This window comes from Eufriesea mexicana, unplaced genomic scaffold (genome assembly GCF_001483705.2).
Source record: "Eufriesea mexicana isolate 0111107269 unplaced genomic scaffold, ASM148370v2 scaffold2387, whole genome shotgun sequence".
NCBI lineage: Eukaryota > Metazoa > Arthropoda > Insecta > Hymenoptera > Apidae > Eufriesea > Eufriesea mexicana.
In genome coordinates this window covers 124,065-144,938 of record NW_016910450.1, presented here as the reverse complement: position 1 = coordinate 144,938, position 20,874 = coordinate 124,065, and positions in this window count along the sequence as shown.

Genomic DNA, 20,874 nt, shown 5'->3' with positions numbered 1-20,874 from the left:
CTTTCCCTCTCGTGTCTTTGAATCTCTGTTCTATTCTCCTCAGTTTCTCACTTACCCCTTTGAACACTAGGGTTTCTCGTACTTTCTCCTTGTCCAATAAGCTGAATGTTGCCTTTAAGCCTACAAACATGGCTATAACCCCTCTTTCTGCACCTTTCTAGCTATCACGTGGTTTATTACACAAGTATTCTTCACTGATCCTATGTTTTTTCCAAATCTTACTTCTTTTACTGAGATTCTCGTTTTCCCCTATATCTTTTTGCTATTAGTGCATTATTGACTTTGGTATTGGTTAGAGTCATTTATACATATTTTGTTTATTAAAATTTTATTACTCAGATTCACAGGAGACAGTTTGATAAATGTAGTATAAGCTAATAATGTCATTAAAGATATGAATAGTTTTATAGGTTATGTATCCAATGATAATATATTGTTTTATAGGTTATATATTCGTTGTTTAGAAACTATTTGAAAGTGAATAAATCAATCGACTCAAAATTGTAAATCAATTAATTTAAATTGGTAATTTAGATGTTCGTAGAATTTAAATTAATAATTTTAATATTCATCTAGATAACAATTTTTTAATATTAAATATCTCGTTCATATCGAAATGATTCAATCATTTCTGCACAAAATACTATGTTGCCTATAATCAGATTATCTTTTGTAGATATGTACTGTCATTTCTCATTTTTATTGTTTACAAATTGTTCACATTTTATGTTTCAACAGGATACAATAAAAGATAAATTTCTTACTTGGATATAATTTAAACTTTATATTTAAATTGAAGACGTGTTTTTCATATGTAACATATGTATATGGAATTATAGATATGTATCAAATATTCCTTTTTCTGATGGCGAATTCGTTTTAATATTTTCATAGCAATAAATTTTGAAGATAAAAGTTTGATTTTAATCGCAGGAAATCGCTAAAAGAATATTTATTGGCGTATGACAACAATATTGGTTTTCGATAAATGTTTCACGGTGGTTTGTGTCAACGTTCTACAGATACTGTAGTTACGTTTACAAGTACCTCGATACATTGTTATAGAGCGTTTAAGATTAATATAGATTGGAAAATATCACACAATATTCGGTCATAAATATTCTATATTATGTAAAAATGAAATTTTTACGCAAATAAATAAAGCATGTACGCATACACACAAAGTAATTACGCATAAATAAAGTGAAATAAAATTTTATTATCCAAAATTTAATTTTCGAAACAATTTTTAAAATTCCCGCGTACGTACACTTTTAAGTAATTTAGATATTTAATTGATTAAATGGAATTTTATTATTATGTTTCTATACGCGTTTCTAAAAGGATGAATTCATAAAATTTACGTAAATATTGTATAAAATTGTATTGGAATTGTAGTATGCCATAAGGTTATATCATAGCTTATAGGTTATACCACAGCTATAGGTATAAGCATACATTCGCCAACGTATTTTTAAAATCTATTTTCTCGAAAATTAAGCTCCAAATAAAAAAATTGCATTCGATCTATTTTTCGATTTATTTTTCGATCTATTTTTGCATAATAAATTATCTGTTCATTCAACGAATTTTATCCTACAATTAGCTAAACATTTAAACGCATACATAATCAACTTATAGGTTATACCACAGCTATAAGTATAAGCATACATTCGCCAACGTATTTTTAAAATCTATTTTCTCGAAAATTAAGCTCCAAATAAAAAAATTGCATTTGATCTATTTTTCGATTTATTTTTCGATCTATTCTTCGATCTATTTTTGCATAATAAATTATCTGTTCATTCCACGAATTTTATTTTAAAATTAGCTAAACATTTAAACGCATACGTACTCAACGCATGTTCAAAATCGATTTCCTCAAAAATTAAATTTCGTTTGAAAAAATTACATTTTCCTTCCTCGATCTATTTTTGCTCAAAGATTCATCTCTCTACTCAACGTATTCTATCTTAGCTATTATTAAGGTATATACATATACAATGCATTTTCAAAGTCGATTTTCTCAAAAACCAAGCTTAAAATAAAAGAATTACATTCTTTCTCGTACAATCTATTTTCAATCACACCGTATATATATCACCTAACCCTATATTTATATCAATCACACACTATCATTATTTAAGCAAATTTATTTTTCAACATTACATTTCTCATTATCTCACTCCAACGAAACTTTCATCTCGAATCTAATCTACCATAACCTCTCATACACCTACATCCACACAAAAGAAGCAAGTCGAGCTCCGAGACAGGTATATACAGCGTGTACATACATAACACGACCACCTCGATCATCTTCGATCATTTACTTCCCCAAGGGAAAAAGGACAAATTATTTTTTCGAGAATAGTAGTGTACGTGAACGAAGAAAGTTATCTTGTCCATGATAACTTTCGCTTAATTTTTGTTGAATTAACCGTGTCACTAACTATGGGAAAAACGAAACCGGTGGAAGTGGTCCACCCTGTATATCAGCGACATTGAAACCAGCCTGGACATCGAACGACACGAACAAAGGGACACAAAAGAAGCTCACTGGGGACTAAAATAGACGGTGATACGGAGGAGAAATGGCATAGGGAGAGCGAGAGTGACTTGTCCCATTGAATCGATATTAATCTCTCTCCGTATTAGGAGTACCGGAACTAACGGCATTGGTATGCAAGACGGTGGCCAAGAAAAGTGAAACAAAACGAGAGTAAGCGTATCCCGGTGTCGGCGGGAACAATTTCAAAATTGCACCGGGACGAGAAAGCAGCCGAAGGTCCGGCAGTGACTCATTGTCACGCGATTCGTTAGCTGGTAGGAGGCTGGGGCAGAAAATTCGCGTGGGTGGTGAAAGTGAGTGGATCGTTGACTCAACGAGTCCGTTTTCGCCTGGTGGATACTAGGATGCCTGGTACAGGAGCAACCTTAGGTGGAGCATTCCTCTTCTTCTTCATCGACGTACCAGCGATCACCTAACTGCGCCGCCATTTTTTCCCTCTCGCACAATGACGATGATAAACGATCCAGCTCCAGCCTGGAGAAATCTTCGATCTATCATTCGCCTCCTTTTCTTTCATTTCCCGTTCTTCCACCGATCGTCATGCTCTTGTTGGGGAAGGTCGATCCTCGCTGCTTTTACGAGCCCCGGAGTTATACTGCACTCCACCTTGAAAGGTGTACTGCCAAGTGAAATGCTCCAATTCTTATCTCACTTCTCTCCATTGATACTGCTAGAATACTGATAGAGAGTACGCGGTTTTACGGTCGAAAGTGTAGCAACTTTCGATTTTAGGCGGTAATTAAGTTACCAAACAGTTACCGATGGCTAGGGATTTAAGTAATGGTGATAAGTGGTACGGGTTCTGTACGGAGACTGAAAACAATGGCGATTTTTAGACAATGGAGGAAAGCGTTTTAGACAACGTGATGTAATATTTATTAGGTATTGAGAGGTTAGGGTGATTATACGTGTGACTCGTTCGGCAATTAGGTTATGGTTCATCTTCCCGATGGTCGCTGTAACGTTATGTGTATAGGTATACTCGCGCGAGTTGCGCGGGAAATACGAATGCTTTTTTTTATATGTGCATAGTGGGTTTCGTGGCTTGTTTATTCGTAGAACGAGGTAAACGTGTTCTTTAACCTATCGCGTGAGGCACTTCAGCCGGGTCCTTAGATCACCTTATCGCCACGCGACTCACGTATGTTTGGTCAACCGGTAAATATGGCTAATCTTTTTATCTCAATTCCCCAACCTCCGGAAAACGTTACCATTTCTGTCGTAATCGCTACGTAACCTTTTGTTAGGGGGAAAAGGGGATGTATTCGTAAATTGGACACAGTTTTGTCAAATACTAAATCGTCTGTGCACCATGTATATTTAAGAAAAAATTCTTGTCCTTTTCCCTTTTTATACCTTTTTTAGGTGGTAGTACTAATTATACAATAATATAATAGAATATAGTAACATAATAATAGAATATTACTAACTAGAATTATTATAAATATCTTATTATTAATATAATTTATTATTATCACCAATATAGTCCCTTTCTCTTTTTATACCTTTCTTAGGTCGTAGTATTAATTATACAATAATATAATAGAATATAGTAACATAATAATAGAATATTACTAACTAGTATTATTATAAATATCTTATTATTAATATAATTTATTATTATCACCAATATAGTCCTGTTATTAATACAAGTTATTTTTATTAATATAAATAATATTATTAGTTATTTTCTATTATTATTATTATTATTACTATTATTATCATTATTATTATAGATATATAATTATAATGATTATACAAATTTATTATTAATTATTAATATAGCTATTTTTAATTTTTCAATTTTTGTAAATTTTTTAAAATTTACTATTTCAATTTGTAAATTCTTTTTTAATTCTTTTGCAATTTTTACAAGTTCACTATTTCCGTTTGCAACGCACGAAGTTCCGTTTAAGGAAAAATTACATTTAAAGTTTCTTTTGGTGCACTTGCACCTAAGTTTCAGTCATCTAGCACGGTCAACGGACTATCGTCGTTTCCAGATTACTTCCATTTTAAAACAGTTAATTAACAAACAAATAAATAACGAACAAACAATTATCATTCCAATTTTAAAAAATTCGAATAATTATTGTCATCGTTGGAAACTCGGAATGAAAATTTGGTATAAGTGCACCTGCACCAAAGAAGTCTCAATTTTAATATTCTCGGAAACCGAGCCACGTATCGAAAAATTTTGTAGCATATTTTCGATTCACTTTTACATTTACAATCAATCTACATTTGTCTCTATCATTCCCACAGGATATCCTCTATCGAAAAACTGAAATGAACCATGCACAGTGGCCTCGCTTTGCAGGTAGGTACTACAAGTTTCAATAAAAATTTCGTGACTTTCTATTGTTCTTTTTTTGATGAAAAATCAACAGTACCTGGAATGTCCAGAGATAAATTGACTTTGTTCAATTGCTCTTAAACTGCACACCGCTGTAGAAAATGGTCGGATATACAGAAAATATCAAACTACTTTCTACTGTTCGCGGGTACCGTTAAACGGCTATGCTAATATAACGAAAATCGACGAGCCTATTTCGAAAGTTCTTTCGACTGAAAATGAACATCGGTAAACAAAACTCAGGAACATCATTGGAGAAATTCTTGATTTTTTTGCCAACTGTTATTCCGTTCATTACAGCTACGTTAATTGCACAAGTTTCTTCTCACGTTAAGGGAACATTATTAGGCAGATATTACTAACTTTCATTTTCGATTACTTCATGTTCGCATCGTAAAATCGGTACAAATAAATTGTACAGAAAATTTGTCAGTAAATTACCATCATAGTTCACAGCATAATATACTTGGTAAATCTATAAAAAACACAAAATGATGAGGAATTAATTATGTATGTACTAATTTCTATTCTTGAAAATGATAACAGAAAACTACTTACATTATTTGATTATGTATCTTTAATGATAGCCATATATGTAATAAATTATTTAAAATATTAATTTCCAATTTCATTTATTTTGAACAATTTTTTAATTTAGTGTCCCCCTGTGAAGTCTAAGAGAATAATACTGTTTATAGTTAAATTATAGTTAATATACAATTACTATCAAATGTTGTCTAAAATAAAGCATATTTAAATAGTTATGTCGGATAATTAATAATTTAGATATTTAGCTTCATCACACTTGTTATATATGTATGTATACTTTAAAGAAATTTTTAATTTTTCTTTTATTTCCAATTATAATTACATAATTGATTTATAGAACACAGGAACCAAGATTTACTCTGAAATTTGTCTCATATAAATTACTTATAAGTCAATTGTATCTATACAATTTATATTTAAAAAGTTACGCTCTAATTATTGTATTCCATATATACATATAGAACAAAGTAAAGCTTTTACTTCATAACACGATGAAATTTAAAAGTGTAGATTATCTTATAGCGATGGTTGTGTCACATTTTATTAAATATAAATCATTTCTAAATACGTAAATCCTTTCTTCGCCGTAGTAAGAAACGTCCACTTCAATTTTCGTTGTTGTCATACGGTTAATCAAAGAGAGAGTTTCAGCATCGATAAATCTTCGTCACGACAACGAGACTAAAACCAGTCGAGGTGATAAAGATGAACAAACGTGTTGGTAGCATACGTGTACTACCCTATCCCGACAAGGAATTACAAATTAGCGTTCATCATTTGTCACGAGTCATCGAACGGGCACCTTCCTTTTACTCCTCTGGCAGAGCGTTATCTTGGCAATTTCACTGCTTAGTCGCAATTTTATTTCTCCGTGTCAATGAACCCATACACGTATTATTTTCAACGGCGAATATGAAGTAGAACGATCGTAAACGATTCTTCCTTCGAATATGCATAAACTAAGCTCCCCGCTCGTATATCGAATTTTGCTGTTCTTGTAATTTATGCATACAATTTGCAACATTTCCTCGTAATTCGTACGCCGGTTTGCGGGCGAGATGTTCGTTTATTGGCGCGCTAAACGTGTTAAAAGCGCAGCTTCTTCAGGCATTCTTCGAGGAACACAGCGCCGCCGGCGCTGATACGTCGAGGTTAAAACCGTTCTTCGAGAGATTAGCATATAGGCACACTGACACACTAAGATCGTGTATCTACGTGCTTTCCTTTTTCGTTTTTTCTTTTCAACCATACTTTTTGGATCCATGCGAAGCCCCGAGTAAAGGATTTTGGAGCAAGAACAGCCTCTGGAATGACAAACAGGCAATCAGAAGTGAACGAGTAATTAAATTTGCTGTAGTATCGATACCTCCTTCTTAGTGCTTAGCTTCCTTTTGCGTTAATATATACACACCTATATTCAACTCGTGTGAAAAATATTTTCTACACGGATTATTCCATATTCCAGAGATAACGAGAAAATTTACTACTGCTTGTATTAACGAGACTTCCTATATTTAGATTTCCTCCCAAAAATTTTTCCATACAGGGTGTCTGAGTCTAATACATAAATGAAAGTTACTCGTCAACTGCTCGCTGTATAAAAATTGAATGGTTGCAATTACCTCTTTTGTAACTAGATGCGTAGAGAGCATATGACTAACAACTTCATTTCTTCTTCAATGGAATCATACAATTTTTAATAAACTAACGAATTTAGCTTATCATTTTTAACAAAAAGATACTAGTCCACTTGTATGTGTAAAAAAATTGTTAGCTTTCGTGATATTTAACTATAAATGTTGACAATGGAGGAATATCTTTGAACAATTGATCATTTAAATCTATTCGTTACTTTCATTATTCTATATAGTACACAGATTCTTCAATAAAATACATAAAATAGCATTCTACTTGACTTTGTCTGTTTTTCTTTCTTCATCTAAAAATTTGTGAATATGAATTTAGAATAATATAGTAAAGCTTGTTAAATTTGCATTTAAATATCTGTTAAACTAATAATTTAAGATGATAAAGAAGAAAAAATGAAGGTAACCTTGACATGTGCATATTTACTAGAAAGTTAATTATCAATATTTTATGACTTCCCCGAAACTATTTTCATTTATAGATGAAAATCGAAAAACCTGTGTATTTTAATAAATTTTTATCATAAAAAGTATTTGCGAGATTGTCTGGGATAATTATATAGCCATTTTAGTAGATTCAGATCATCGAAAGAACTTGCAATTCAAGTATGTTCATAAGAACGTGAGATGGAGAAATTTATGGTCCAGAGAAAAATTTACGTTGGCAGTGGAATATCATTGAATGATTTAAACGCGTGCGAGAGCAAGAAGCGCGATGGAATTTCGAGAAAGGTTCGTCAATTGCGACAAACGGGTACGACTTTCACTCCATTTGAACGAGCGGTGTGGCCCATGGCGTGTTTGTTCTCACGAAATTCTTTTTTCCCTCTTCTTCTGGTGCTTAACTCTCAGGCAAAAAAGTTCCTCGCTTAATGATATTTTCGATTCAATGAATTCGTAATGTGTTTCGTGTTTTAACGCAATGAAGACTTTATTTGCATTATCTCTAGAAATTCGTCTGTAATCGAGAATGCAAATTAATTTTTACTTTAATTACCAGAGAAACACGTTATATGCGTGAAACCTGTGATTCGAGAATGAGGTGTTGTCAGCCATTTTGAAGTCCAAGTTTTTCCAATAAATACGACTATGTAACATTTAATGGACGAAATGTTTGGTTTTCACAATAAATATTCCTCGTTATTAATCACGTTGAGGATTATACGTATTAACAAGACGTGTAGTCAAAATTCCGATTGTTATATGGAAGATTAAATTATGGATCTCTGCTGCCAATGCATATTTTATATGGTTATATATGTTATTCATCAAATTATTCCAATTATTAGGAGATCGAAGATATTATCTTCATCATTTCGGTATTGAAACGTGAAATTTCCTAAATGACACGAATTTGCATCGGTCACGATAATGGAATCATTTTGCTATCGCAATTTCTCTTTATAGAATTGTTAGTTTTGCTCACATATATTAGTACATCGTTATGTCTACAAGCACCAGATAATTATTTTAGCATCTGAAAAATTTAAATCATAAAATTTAGCTAATTTTAGGAAAATCTTATAATAAATAAATTTTAAGTAAAATATTAAACGCAAATATCAGAGAAATTAATATCTTGTTATTCTTATTCATATTACAAATGAGAATCTTTAATGGTTTTTAATCGTTAAATAATAGAATGAAATATAACCTCAAATTACGAAAGGAAATGTTTCTCTTGTAACACATATTTCATTAATAATTACAAGAAACAATCATCCAGTAGCGATATAACCTGCAATAATATTATTCAATGTAGATTATTGGAATAATCGATTATTCGAATAATAAAACCATTCAACCATTTTTCCTTAATTGTCCAATAAGTAACGAAACCATAAAATTCAGCACATCATGTTTACATCATCGCGAAACACCTTCGTATAGGTTAAGTCTGACAAGCGGGCGGGAAATCCAGAGGCAGATAATGAAATTCAGACAATCCAGTAACAGAAAGGGCATTTCCGCGACTGCGATAAATCTACCCCACGTCTGGTATAGTCGCACGTCCATCGTATCAGAGAAAGCGACAAGTCTTAAAAGGATTCGGCGTCCAACAGGGTGGCCAGCGAAGATTTATTTCCACTCGCGGTAATTACCACCGCGTTCTCGAACACGTCAAATGCACACGTGTAAACACACGTACGTACACGTGCATACGTAGGGAGCTGACGAGGTCGTCAGGGTGAATGAGAGGAAAGAAAGCCAGCGACGATTCGGTGACCCAAAACTGGCGAAGATACCGACACGGCGGGCGGTGGTTTCGCTGCTGCGCACGCCCACGAACGATTGTCTTCGTAACGACGCGACGGCTGTGCGCAATCGAACGAACGATCGGGTATAATCGGGCATAATCGGGCATAATCGGGCACATCCAGGTGTGCCCTCGTTGGGTTCTCTTACTCGCGCGCTCTCTCCCTTGCGTGCGTGTTCGGACGATAGTGGAATCTTAGCCCGGGATCCCGGGAAGCACAATTAGCCAGTTAATAAACCACGCGCGCATTTTTCCCTGCAGCAGCGTGCATCGTAATTAGCGAATGGCCAGTCTCGGACGATACGCGCCGGGAGAAAGTTGGCTCAAGGTGAACCGTGAGAATGGAATAATGTCGAGCGCGTAGTTTCTGGTGGCGCATGCGCACTGCTCGTTTTAGTCGTTCAATCGCTGGTGTCTCTCCTTTGATGCATACAACATTACGTATGTCTTTTTGGTTTAGGGAAGAAGGATGATTGGAAAGCTTGGAAATGAAAAGTTCTTGTAACGAATTAAAGTATATCTGCTGACGAAGAAAAAATGTAATCATTCAGCCGAAATGTGATGAGAAAGTTGTAAAAAGGAGGGCAAATATGGAAATTTGACGGTAATCGAGACCCACCTCCATCTTCCTGTAATACTGATCTATTTTTGAAATGATTCAAGAAAGATTTATAGCTAAATAATCGATGATTTGAATTTGAATAAAATTCAAATGTTACGAGGTTATGTGCTGATTATGATGGTCAAAGCAATAACTGTTTAAACCAGAGGTGATGCAGAATATGAGTATATTTGGAACGACAATAAAATATGAGAAAAATAAAATAATGCTATTTAAAATATTTATTTATTAAAAATATAATAATGCTAAGAGATTTTATTAATTTTATCAATTATTTGTAATATTACAGAAATAGAAGAAACAGAAAATATTGTGCAGACGATATTAATGAAATAATTATTATTACATTAAATTAGGTAACCAAGTAGTAATATAAATAATATATTAGCATAATTAAGTAACCACATAAGTAACGTCATTTTTTAAATGTGAATAAAGGTGCAAAAATGATATTATTTATTTGTTTACCTGATATTAACAAACATTATAAATAACAAACGTAAATAAATGAAGGTACCTCAGAAAAATCACATTGTCCTGTGAATGCAAGTAATAATATTTTATTTACAACGACATTATTAAAAGACTAGATTTCAGCCATATTGGAAGCTACTATTACACATTTGTTTATGCACGTAGGTACTAACAATTTTGCAGTATTTTGATTTGTTCGATATTTATTTATGTTTGATTTACCAGCTGATTTTCTGTCGAATAATTTTCAGAAGGAGTCGCTATTTGAAGATGAATGTGAAACGTAACGCATATGTGAGCTCAATTACTGTCACATTTCCACATTAACACTCGTTTCCTGCAACTTTCTCATGATAATTCAGATAAATGATTATAACATTTTTTATTGGTCACGAGGTATACCTTAATGTCCATCATCAATTTTTTGAAACCACGCGTGACCAAAAATGGTCATGTTTTACCATCCCCGTGTATACAAAGTATCACGTTTTTCTTTCGAAATATAAATATGTCGAAAATTATATCAGAATATGAGTAGGATCTTTGGGTAGAGTTCTTGAATATGGCTCATGAATTTCCTTAATTCCCCTAAGGTTTTCAAATTTTGAAAGAGGACATTGTGATACTCAACTAAAAGTTTACTAGGTGAGGAGGTTGAGGTCAGATAGCAGCCATTTTAAATGATTAGTGTCATTTTAAGTGATACATGGTATATTCATCTCTATGATGCAATTGAAATTATTATAGTAAAACGAATTTAATTATAGTACATACATGAGTATATACATATAGTGGATGCGAGTATATATGTATATGTACAAGTTTTGTGTACGTCTGAAGCATATTGGTATTGAAGCATGTGGGAAATAACGCAACGAAAATATTAGGTTGTTTGTACGTTTATACTGTAATTGAAGCAAAATTTGAAGATAATTTGTTTACATCAAAGGATCCAATATTAGAACTATACTAATCCTGTAAGAAAATTTAACTGAGAGATTGAGTCAGCATGATTGAAATGTGCTATAAAATATAGTTTCTCGAATAATGAAAGTTTTTAAATTTCATGGTACAGTGTTAAAAAGTATAAAATCGTGATAAGGACTCGAGATCTACAATTTATAACTTCTAGCAGCCTTAATATCGTTTAACAATAGTCGTTTTCGTACTCAATGGATCTATAATCATAAGATATCGATTTTCTTTTAGAGAGATATAGATTTTTATAGACATACAGATATAATTTATTTTTGCAACAGAAATGCTAATATCTAATGGAAGATGCAAAAACTAGTCTCGTAAGTTGGTCGATACTGCACGACTTTCCCCTATGTCTAGACCAAGTATTCACTATAGTAGAATGTTGATTATCCGAAATAATTGGAGGACAAATCCGATAAGATAATTAGTCTGATAGAAACAAATTTTGAATTGTGTTATAGATCAACAAGAAATTAAAAATGATCAATCGTAATTTTATATTCTGAATTATTTTTCTCTTGATTGTCACAATAATCTTCGAATCTAGGTATATTACATACCAAATTTTCTAATTTGAGACTAATTTCAATTTTTTGAGTTAAATATACAAATATGACTTCATTATATTTGGATAATCAAAATTTGCATAATCTATTGTATTGATTATATAGTATTTCATATTATTATAATTATTATATATACTTTATATTATATAGGATTATATACTATATGTACAGGGTGTCTCAAAAAAACATATACACCCTTTAATACCTTATTCTTTCTAATTTATTTTTTCTTTTCCAGGTACAACCCATTTAAAATAATGGCTGATTTTAGACTAGACTCTGAAAAACATGAATATATTTTAAAGTGCTACCATAAGTGTAAAAACATACTGGAAGTGCAAAGACGGTTTAATTAAACAGTAAAATATATATTGTTCTTATAATTACGCAAGTGTGTATACATTCTTTTGGGACACCCTGTATTATGTAATTTTATTGTATTGAGAAATTTTGATTCATATTTAATGCTACCCAGCAGACATAATAGAGATTTTTTTTTTAGAAAATTTGTGAAACGAAGGAAGCAGAAAGGAGTGTCATAAAATTACGAGAAATGTTTAAGCGATTATACGAAAATAATCTTTTTTATTGGACAAGTATAGAGTATTGCTGTTCCAATATAATCTTAGCCCTCGTATTTCGGAAATTATATTTCAGCAGGTGCACGAATTACGATATGAAATACATCATCTGTAATATTCAATTACTTTTGATCGATTAACAACTTGGAAGACCCAATTTCAATGGAACTTATAAATTATGTAGCAAACTTCTCCTTTATAAATAACTTCTATGTAGGGACGAGTACTGGAAGTTGTTGGGCTATTTGCTTTTCAAATTTTCTGCGTGCCTTAAATATAAATTACGTCGACTTATTATTTCTGGGTGATGTGGTATTGCAGACGTTTAACTATGATATTCAATGGAAAAATAAATTTCAAAGTGTAAAACAGTGCCTTGTAGTAAGAAGATATTAAATTTTCATATTCGTGTAAGTTCCATCTAGATACTGATATATAATAATTAAGATAGACTGATAATTCACATTTGGTGTACCATGTATGAAAACTAAAATATCATGTGAACATATCTTCCTTACTGTTTCTGAAGGGAAACATTTTTTATTTATTTTTTAATTTTGAATTTTATTTAAATGATTTTTGAAAAATGCAGATGATAACGTATGCTTACTAGATCTGGAAAAAGTCAAACAAAGTAGTTCTTATATAATACTTAAATCATATGGAGAATTTCAAAAACCAATAACTCAGAAAAATTCAAACATCTGCTTTTATACAGAAGTGATTTGTAAATAACAAGTAATGCGTTATATGATTTAAAAATTTCATTAAAGTTGTTCTGAAGGTACAATCTGTTTTTTTTTAGACTTCCTAAACAAGACAAAAATTTGTTTAATAAATGCACATTAAACAATCTTGGATAATTTATGCTATCCAAAAATACAAATTTTTATAAAAAAGAGAATAAATACACTTGTTTCTCTATCAACAGGATCAATTACAATGAGTACATATTTTTAAAATATGCATCTCAATGAAGAAACAAAATATTCAACAAAGATATGGTTGTTACAATATTCATAAACATTATATTATTAAAGCTATTATTATAGGTAAAATTATTTATTTAATATCTATATAATATTTATATTGTAAATTATAGAATATTTCTATGCAGTGATATATATAATGCAAAATACGTGATAAAGTAATTTCTTTCAGGCTTCTAACTTAGACCAGTTTCATAACTAGTATCACATATGGTACATATGAAATCAGAAATATATTTCATTTCTTCAATAATTTGGAACGGATCATTCTCGTTGTCAAATACCAATAACAGTTACACCGTGTAATTGAATTTTGTATTTATTAAAATTGCTATTTTCTAATTCTATTACCGTGCACCATCTCACAACACGATTTTCTTGACGTTCGTGTTATTGATTACAATGTTGGCGTACTACTTTTCTCAACATTTCTTTAAGGTGATACATGGCCCCAAATGTGGGTTAATCTGTTTTTACATAACATCACCTTCTATCTTCTTAAACTGCCATTAAATTTTCATTGATTTCTTACTTTTAGAACAATAGCAGGCTGTATTCGCGTTAGCAGCAAATAATGCATGCAAAACGTGGTCTTCGAATTCTATGGAAGCAGCTAACGTTAGTGAAAGTTCAAAGATTATTAATTAACGCTGATGATGTTAGTGACTCGTTTGGAATGAATGGCAACGTGTGATAATAACTGTGATGTAATTATTATGAAGGGTGATTATGTTAAATTGATGTAGATCATAAAGTTTCACAGAAGATTATTATTATACGATAAATATGACGAAATGTAATGTTACGTGGTATAATTCGAATTTTAATTATAATTGTTAATTATGAATTATAATTAAAATGAATTATCACAGAATTAAGATTGGAAAAGTATTCATACTAGAAAAATTTGCCTTGTAAATCAAACAAATCTAAACAATAAAAAATAAATAATAAACAAATAAAAGTAAATATAAAAAATTAATAAAAAATAATAAATCAAAAATCAAAACGTTTACCAATTTGATTTTAGCTTTTAGATTTGTTTAGTATAATAATAGCAAAAAATTTTATTATGATTAAAGCAAACAATTATTATTTAAAATAAAAACTTTAAATTATTATTTAAAATAAAAAAATTATGAGTAAACAAACAATTATTATTTAAAATAAAAACATAGATAAGATGTGAATACTTTTGAGAGTCACTGTATATATACTTACTTATACTACTCACTCACGAATTGTAATTTAACATTATTTGTTATTTTTGAGAAAATTATTTTCATCAAATACCTCTATAAACCAATGCAAAATTGCATTTTACACCGAAAGTGCAACTGATTTCAGAATCTATATCACTTTTCCATTTCTCTAGTTGATCTCTATGAATCCTCTGAGTCGAAAAACTCTTTTCTCAATCACACTGCATACACGTAACTATTTTTGTCGATTATTCATAAGTACTTTCTTGGTTGCTACGGTTCTCGAAACTACAATAAAAAAGGTACATTAGAATTATCCGGCATACTCGGGATTAAGGCAGTCGGATAATTGAGTTATACCTTCATATAAAGCAACACGAGTAAAGAATATAATCCAAATGCAATCGTGACCATTAGAACAATGCAATTTACCGATAAAAATAAGATATATGAAATAAAATATATAGATTAATATAATTATAATATTAGACTGCAATCTATGTATGATTGACACTAAATTGACACTATGTACGAATGACACTAAACTAGGTTCGGCCAATTATTAATATCAGATTTTGACGATAGATGGTGCTTCTTTGTTCTGCGGCGCAGGGTAGTGTTCCTAACCTATTAAACTTAACCACATGCTATTTCGTTTAATAACTACATATTATTTATAAGATTCCGCAGCTTCCCAAAAATGACAAAAAGTTGTATTTAAAAATGCACAATAAATTATTTATTAAAACTTTCTTTTGAAACAAATGGTTGATATTTTATACTAAAAACACCAATATTATTTTTTGATAAACCCAATAGAACACAATACTCTCTAAAAAATGAGACTAAATATAGTCACATGCTAATTAAGATTTTGTAACTGTTTTTAAAATTAAAAGGAATTGTAAATTTTTGATATTCAATGAAAGATTTTTGTTTTGAAATAAATGGTTAAAATTTTATACTAAAATACTAATATATCTTTTTAATAAATTCAATAGAACACGATGCTCTCTCAAATCTGAGAAATTTAACCTTAAAAGTGTATAACTTTTTTCTTCCATTATCCTGTAATGTTTTACTCTATAAACTTGTTACTGGTATTTCTCATCTTCTATACTAGTTCTAAAAAAGACGGACTTAAAGTTTTGTTATTTATCCATATATTATTATGCTGGAAAATGTAGTTGATGCTCAGTACAAGTAATATTAGTGAAATTAGTTCCAAGTGTACATTTAATTTTTACATGCTATAAAAAGCCATATTTATGGATCTGTATATAATTCACCTTCATTGGAGTTCAAAACTGTTCTAACCTATTTGCATCATACGAAATAATGAAAAAAGTCGCCAAATCTTTTTCATTAAATTATATTTACAAATATTTATAGAATATTCAAAATTTAATATTTCACTAATTTTTGCAGACTAAAAATAAAGAAAGAAGTTTATACACGTACGTGTATCATGTATTGATTATTTTGTAACACAGATCCGTGTTCCGTAATACAGGAAAAAAATTAAAAACGATTAAAATTAAAATAAAAAATTAAAAACTTAAAAAAATTATATAAAATTTAAAAAATGAAATATAATGTACGCTCTTGTAGTAAAATCGATATGGCGTCTTCATACAAATGATGTAAATGAGTTAATAAAAATAAAAAAGTCTTACTTAAGGCTGCCTATAAATACATAGATATAACACAGGTACATTTGTTAACTTCCTCATGGACTTTGGTAATTGACCCCCTGCATTTGACGATTTTTTGGCTAAAGATGAATAAGAGTTCAAAGATTTTCTGCTCTAAAGCTGACGATATCTTTTCCAGCAGTAAATAAGAAATTATACAATAATTAACATGTAGAACCATTTGATTTCCATATCTTGCACACCGTTACATTATCTTAAATTTGATATATTTATTAATATCGATCTTCGAAATTTTATCAAATGGCGACTGAAGGACACCTCTCGAGTGCAAAGGGTTAAGTTTTGGTATCGATGCCACTGTTGGCTGTGACTCCTACTTTTCCATGTGTCGAGATTTCTTTATAATAATAGCATATTTATTAATAACAAGACTCGTATAGTACTCGCGTATACAGTAAGATAGTAATATAAAGTAACTAACAATAAATAAGGGTCCTGGAGTGAACAGGTGCTTGCTGTAGATCTTACACTAGCAACCACAGACAAGTGGCACATCTGGTATTTGTCGTCCATGGTTTCCCTGCAAACCATGAAATATAATTCGCTGTTGCCTAAGAGTAGAACAAATCAAGCATTTCGGATATATAGTAGTAGAGTATAGTAATATAAATACGCCGAAATCATGCCAAATACGTGCCAAATGCTAATACGTCATGCCAAAAAGCCAAAATAAAAGCATAAAAGGCAAATTACCGTTTATTTTTTGACTCACATGCCACGATCGTACCGTTCGTCGCACCAACGAGCGATTCCACGTTGGTATGATATAGGTAGCTAGGTATTACGTTGGGTTCCAGAGACGAACCGCGGGCTGCATCGCGCGATTTGTAATGTTAATTTCGTGGGCGCGGTGAGGACTGGCTCCATCGATGCGGTTTCGGCAGTGGAAAGTATGCCAGAACTAAATCTTCCGTTCGACTTAATCCGAAATGAGCGATCGAAGCTACGAGCCTCGAAATCGGTTGTGAATCGGCGAACGCGCCTGCACGCTCCTCGAATTCCTGCAATTCGGTGGTTCGAAGCGAGAAATCGGTCAAACGCGATCCGATTGGATTCTTCCACGTACGCTGCACCGGTGCCTTGGAAATTTCAAGTCGTCCCTCAAAATACCCGATATACCGGGGCGTTCCGTGCTTCTAAATGCCTCCATCATCATCAGGATATGCGCGATTAGTCGGGCGAGTCCGGACACCGAGCGCAATTTTCTCTTCTTCAATATGGATGGCCTTTGTTCTCGTCCGCGTGACCACTCGTTCCGGTGAAATTTTCCATCCGCAAATCTTCGCGAGGAAAGTAAGGGGCGTAAAGTGTCCGGAACAAAGTGATTCTGGAATGGGTGCTTTCTAAAAAAGGTCGAAGATGCATGCCTCTCAGCCATGCTACAGTCTTTTACATTTACTTCTCCACGTTTCGGTAATCTGATGCAATTATGGCTAAAGTAATGCTGTACAAAGAAGTATTATTGTAGGTGTTTATATGGTGCAATAATTGTAGGTTAAGTAAGTTGGATAAGTTATAACTTCACTTGGAAGCTTGATGTATTAATATATATATCTTTATAAATGTGTGTGAATAAAAAATGGAGGGAGATAAAGGGATTGGTTTGGTTTAGTTTTGGTATTTGTCACTCTGTGACGTAACTTGGAAGTTACATAATCTATATTCTTTAATTCTTGTTTTATTCATTTATTATTGTACTGTTACGTGGTATTAGTATACCATTCAAATATTAATATTACACCGTGTGTGTGTAGTAATAATGGCTAATATTTAAGTTTTAGTAATAAGATTTTAGTTTTAACCGGAAACGAAATTTTTATCATAAAATTTTAATTATACAGAGATAAAACATTTTTCTGCTTTAATGGAACTTTTGTCCGATCCTTTTTAAGTAGAATTTTCTTTACTTCTGGAAAAAGGAATTTTATTTGGTTATATTTTCTGTGTCATTATGGTTTAGAACGCAAGGATTAAAAATTGTTATAAATGTACTGTGTAGTATTAATATTTACAGCGATATAGTAATGTAGTATACTAATGCAGTGACAGATAAATGAAATAAGAATTGAAGGGTATAGGTTATATAACCTGCAAGTCACGTGTTGCTATTCTTTTGAATGTTTTATTGAAAATTTTGTAGAAAAGAAGAATTACTTAGAGATTAAGTAAAAAAGGTTGATATTGAGATCATAGAATAAAGAATATCAAAAATTGAATAATTTATAGAAATGTCTACAAATATTATTGAAAATTTAGTATTAATCCTTTCACGACTATGCCTGAAAAATTTAGGTTAACAATATTGTACATACAATAGGACACACGTAGTAAAAAGAAAATTCCAAGAATGTATTAGTAAAATTAGAAAATAATTCAACGATATATACAATATACACATTACATTTATTAGAGATATGGACTGTGGTGGCGCTAGTGAGTTAAACGGAAAATCGTCTTAATGCTTACTCCTGGAACGGTTAATACATAGTCAAAATAAAGAATTTAAATAAACGTGAATCTTTAGACTACAATAATTAATTTTTTCTTTTGAAATATTTTCTTAGGAAATAAATACGATGTAAGTTTCTAACCAGATTTAGATAAAATTTTATAGTTGCCATTTAGAAAAATTTTCTTGACTTGCTGTTCCGTACACCATGTGCATATGCCACACACAAAATGTTTCATTTTATTGTTTCATTTTCTGACATTTTAGTAATAGGCTGTGCTAGATTTAGCTATTTTATATTATAGCTTGACTTCTATGGCAGATAAAAATGATCGAAATAAGTCCAATTTGTTTTTAATAGCTCTTAACGATTCTCAATTTTGCGGCTATAATTCATACTTACTACAAGTGAAAGAAACTAATTACTTAACTCTCAATAGTAAAAAATTTGTTAATATATGAGGAAAAATTTATGATGGATTATCTTTTCTAATATCATTTCAAATCTGAGAATCGGTAATTATTAAAAATTGATTATTTGTTATCAATATAATAGCATAATGAAGTGTTAAAATATATAAAATATATTGTATATAAGTATACAATATATACAAAATTATACATATATATGCATATATAATATTACAATAATAAGCAACCAAGAAAAAAATTAAAAAGTATATAGACATACATTTCAAGTTATATGTTATAAAATAATAAACAAATAATGTAACATTTACTTAAACTTCTTTTTCTACTTAGGCCCAAAAACTCTTCACAAGACATTAGCTTTACATGAATTTTACATGAGTTTACAAAAAAGAAATGCGTAACAAGAATGAGTACAAGAACGATTACATTAACGAGAATGATTACAAAAGATGACTTGTATAATGTGAATAATTAAACATGAAACTTACAATTCATTAAAGTTACTTTAAATACTAAAATTTTAAATTTTCAAATTTAGTTCCTTTTATTAAAATGAAAAAATTTAAATGAAGCTATAGTTGTCCCCAAATTTGATAAATCTAAATGTTCACTGACAATTGTGTAATTTAAAAGTATTACCAAAAGATGTTATGCGATAATCCAGATATCCAAGATATTATAACACAGTCATAATAATTTTACTTGCATTATTGATTCGAATCGGTACAGTAATCATTTAGATTAAATGAACTATCGTAAATACTTCTGCAATTTCTATCCGGTAAAAAGCGAGCGTTTCGTTCTCATTCTGCAAGGAAAATAAGCCATTAGTTTCTACATCAAAAAATACTGATGTCGAAGTGATTATTACTGTAAGTATTAGGTAGCTGCATATGAAATGTCGTTTTCTCTAATAAAACTTGTAATTTCTTCAAAGTATCATACATTTAATTAACATAATTTTCACACTATTCTGAATACTTTTCTAATGATTAACTAATTTCGTTCACCTAGATCTATAAAAATCATCAGAAACGACTTATAATAGAAATGAAATCATACGATAAAAGTAAAAATCATACGATTAAAAAATTTTTTACAAATAACGCTTGTACAATTTTTTTATTTCTACTAAAAATTATTTAGAGTTTTAGAAGAATTTAAACCCGTGATTACAAATTCGATAAAAGGGGAAATTTATAAAAATATTAGAAAATTTGTATTTTCATACATGAGCTGTTGAATGCAACAGAATTGCATTTCATTCGTTTGTCATTATGAATTGCCTTTTCACTAATCCGATACGAATTCCATTTAGTTTCTAACACTGTGTTTTTGATGTGTTTGTGGCTCCAGAATGTAGGCAATAAATAATTTCTAAGGACGACCACCAAATAGTTACCATAACCTCCTATAAACAAAGCCGTGATATTTCATTCTCAATTATCATAATATAAGATCCTTAATATAATGATTGTAAGAT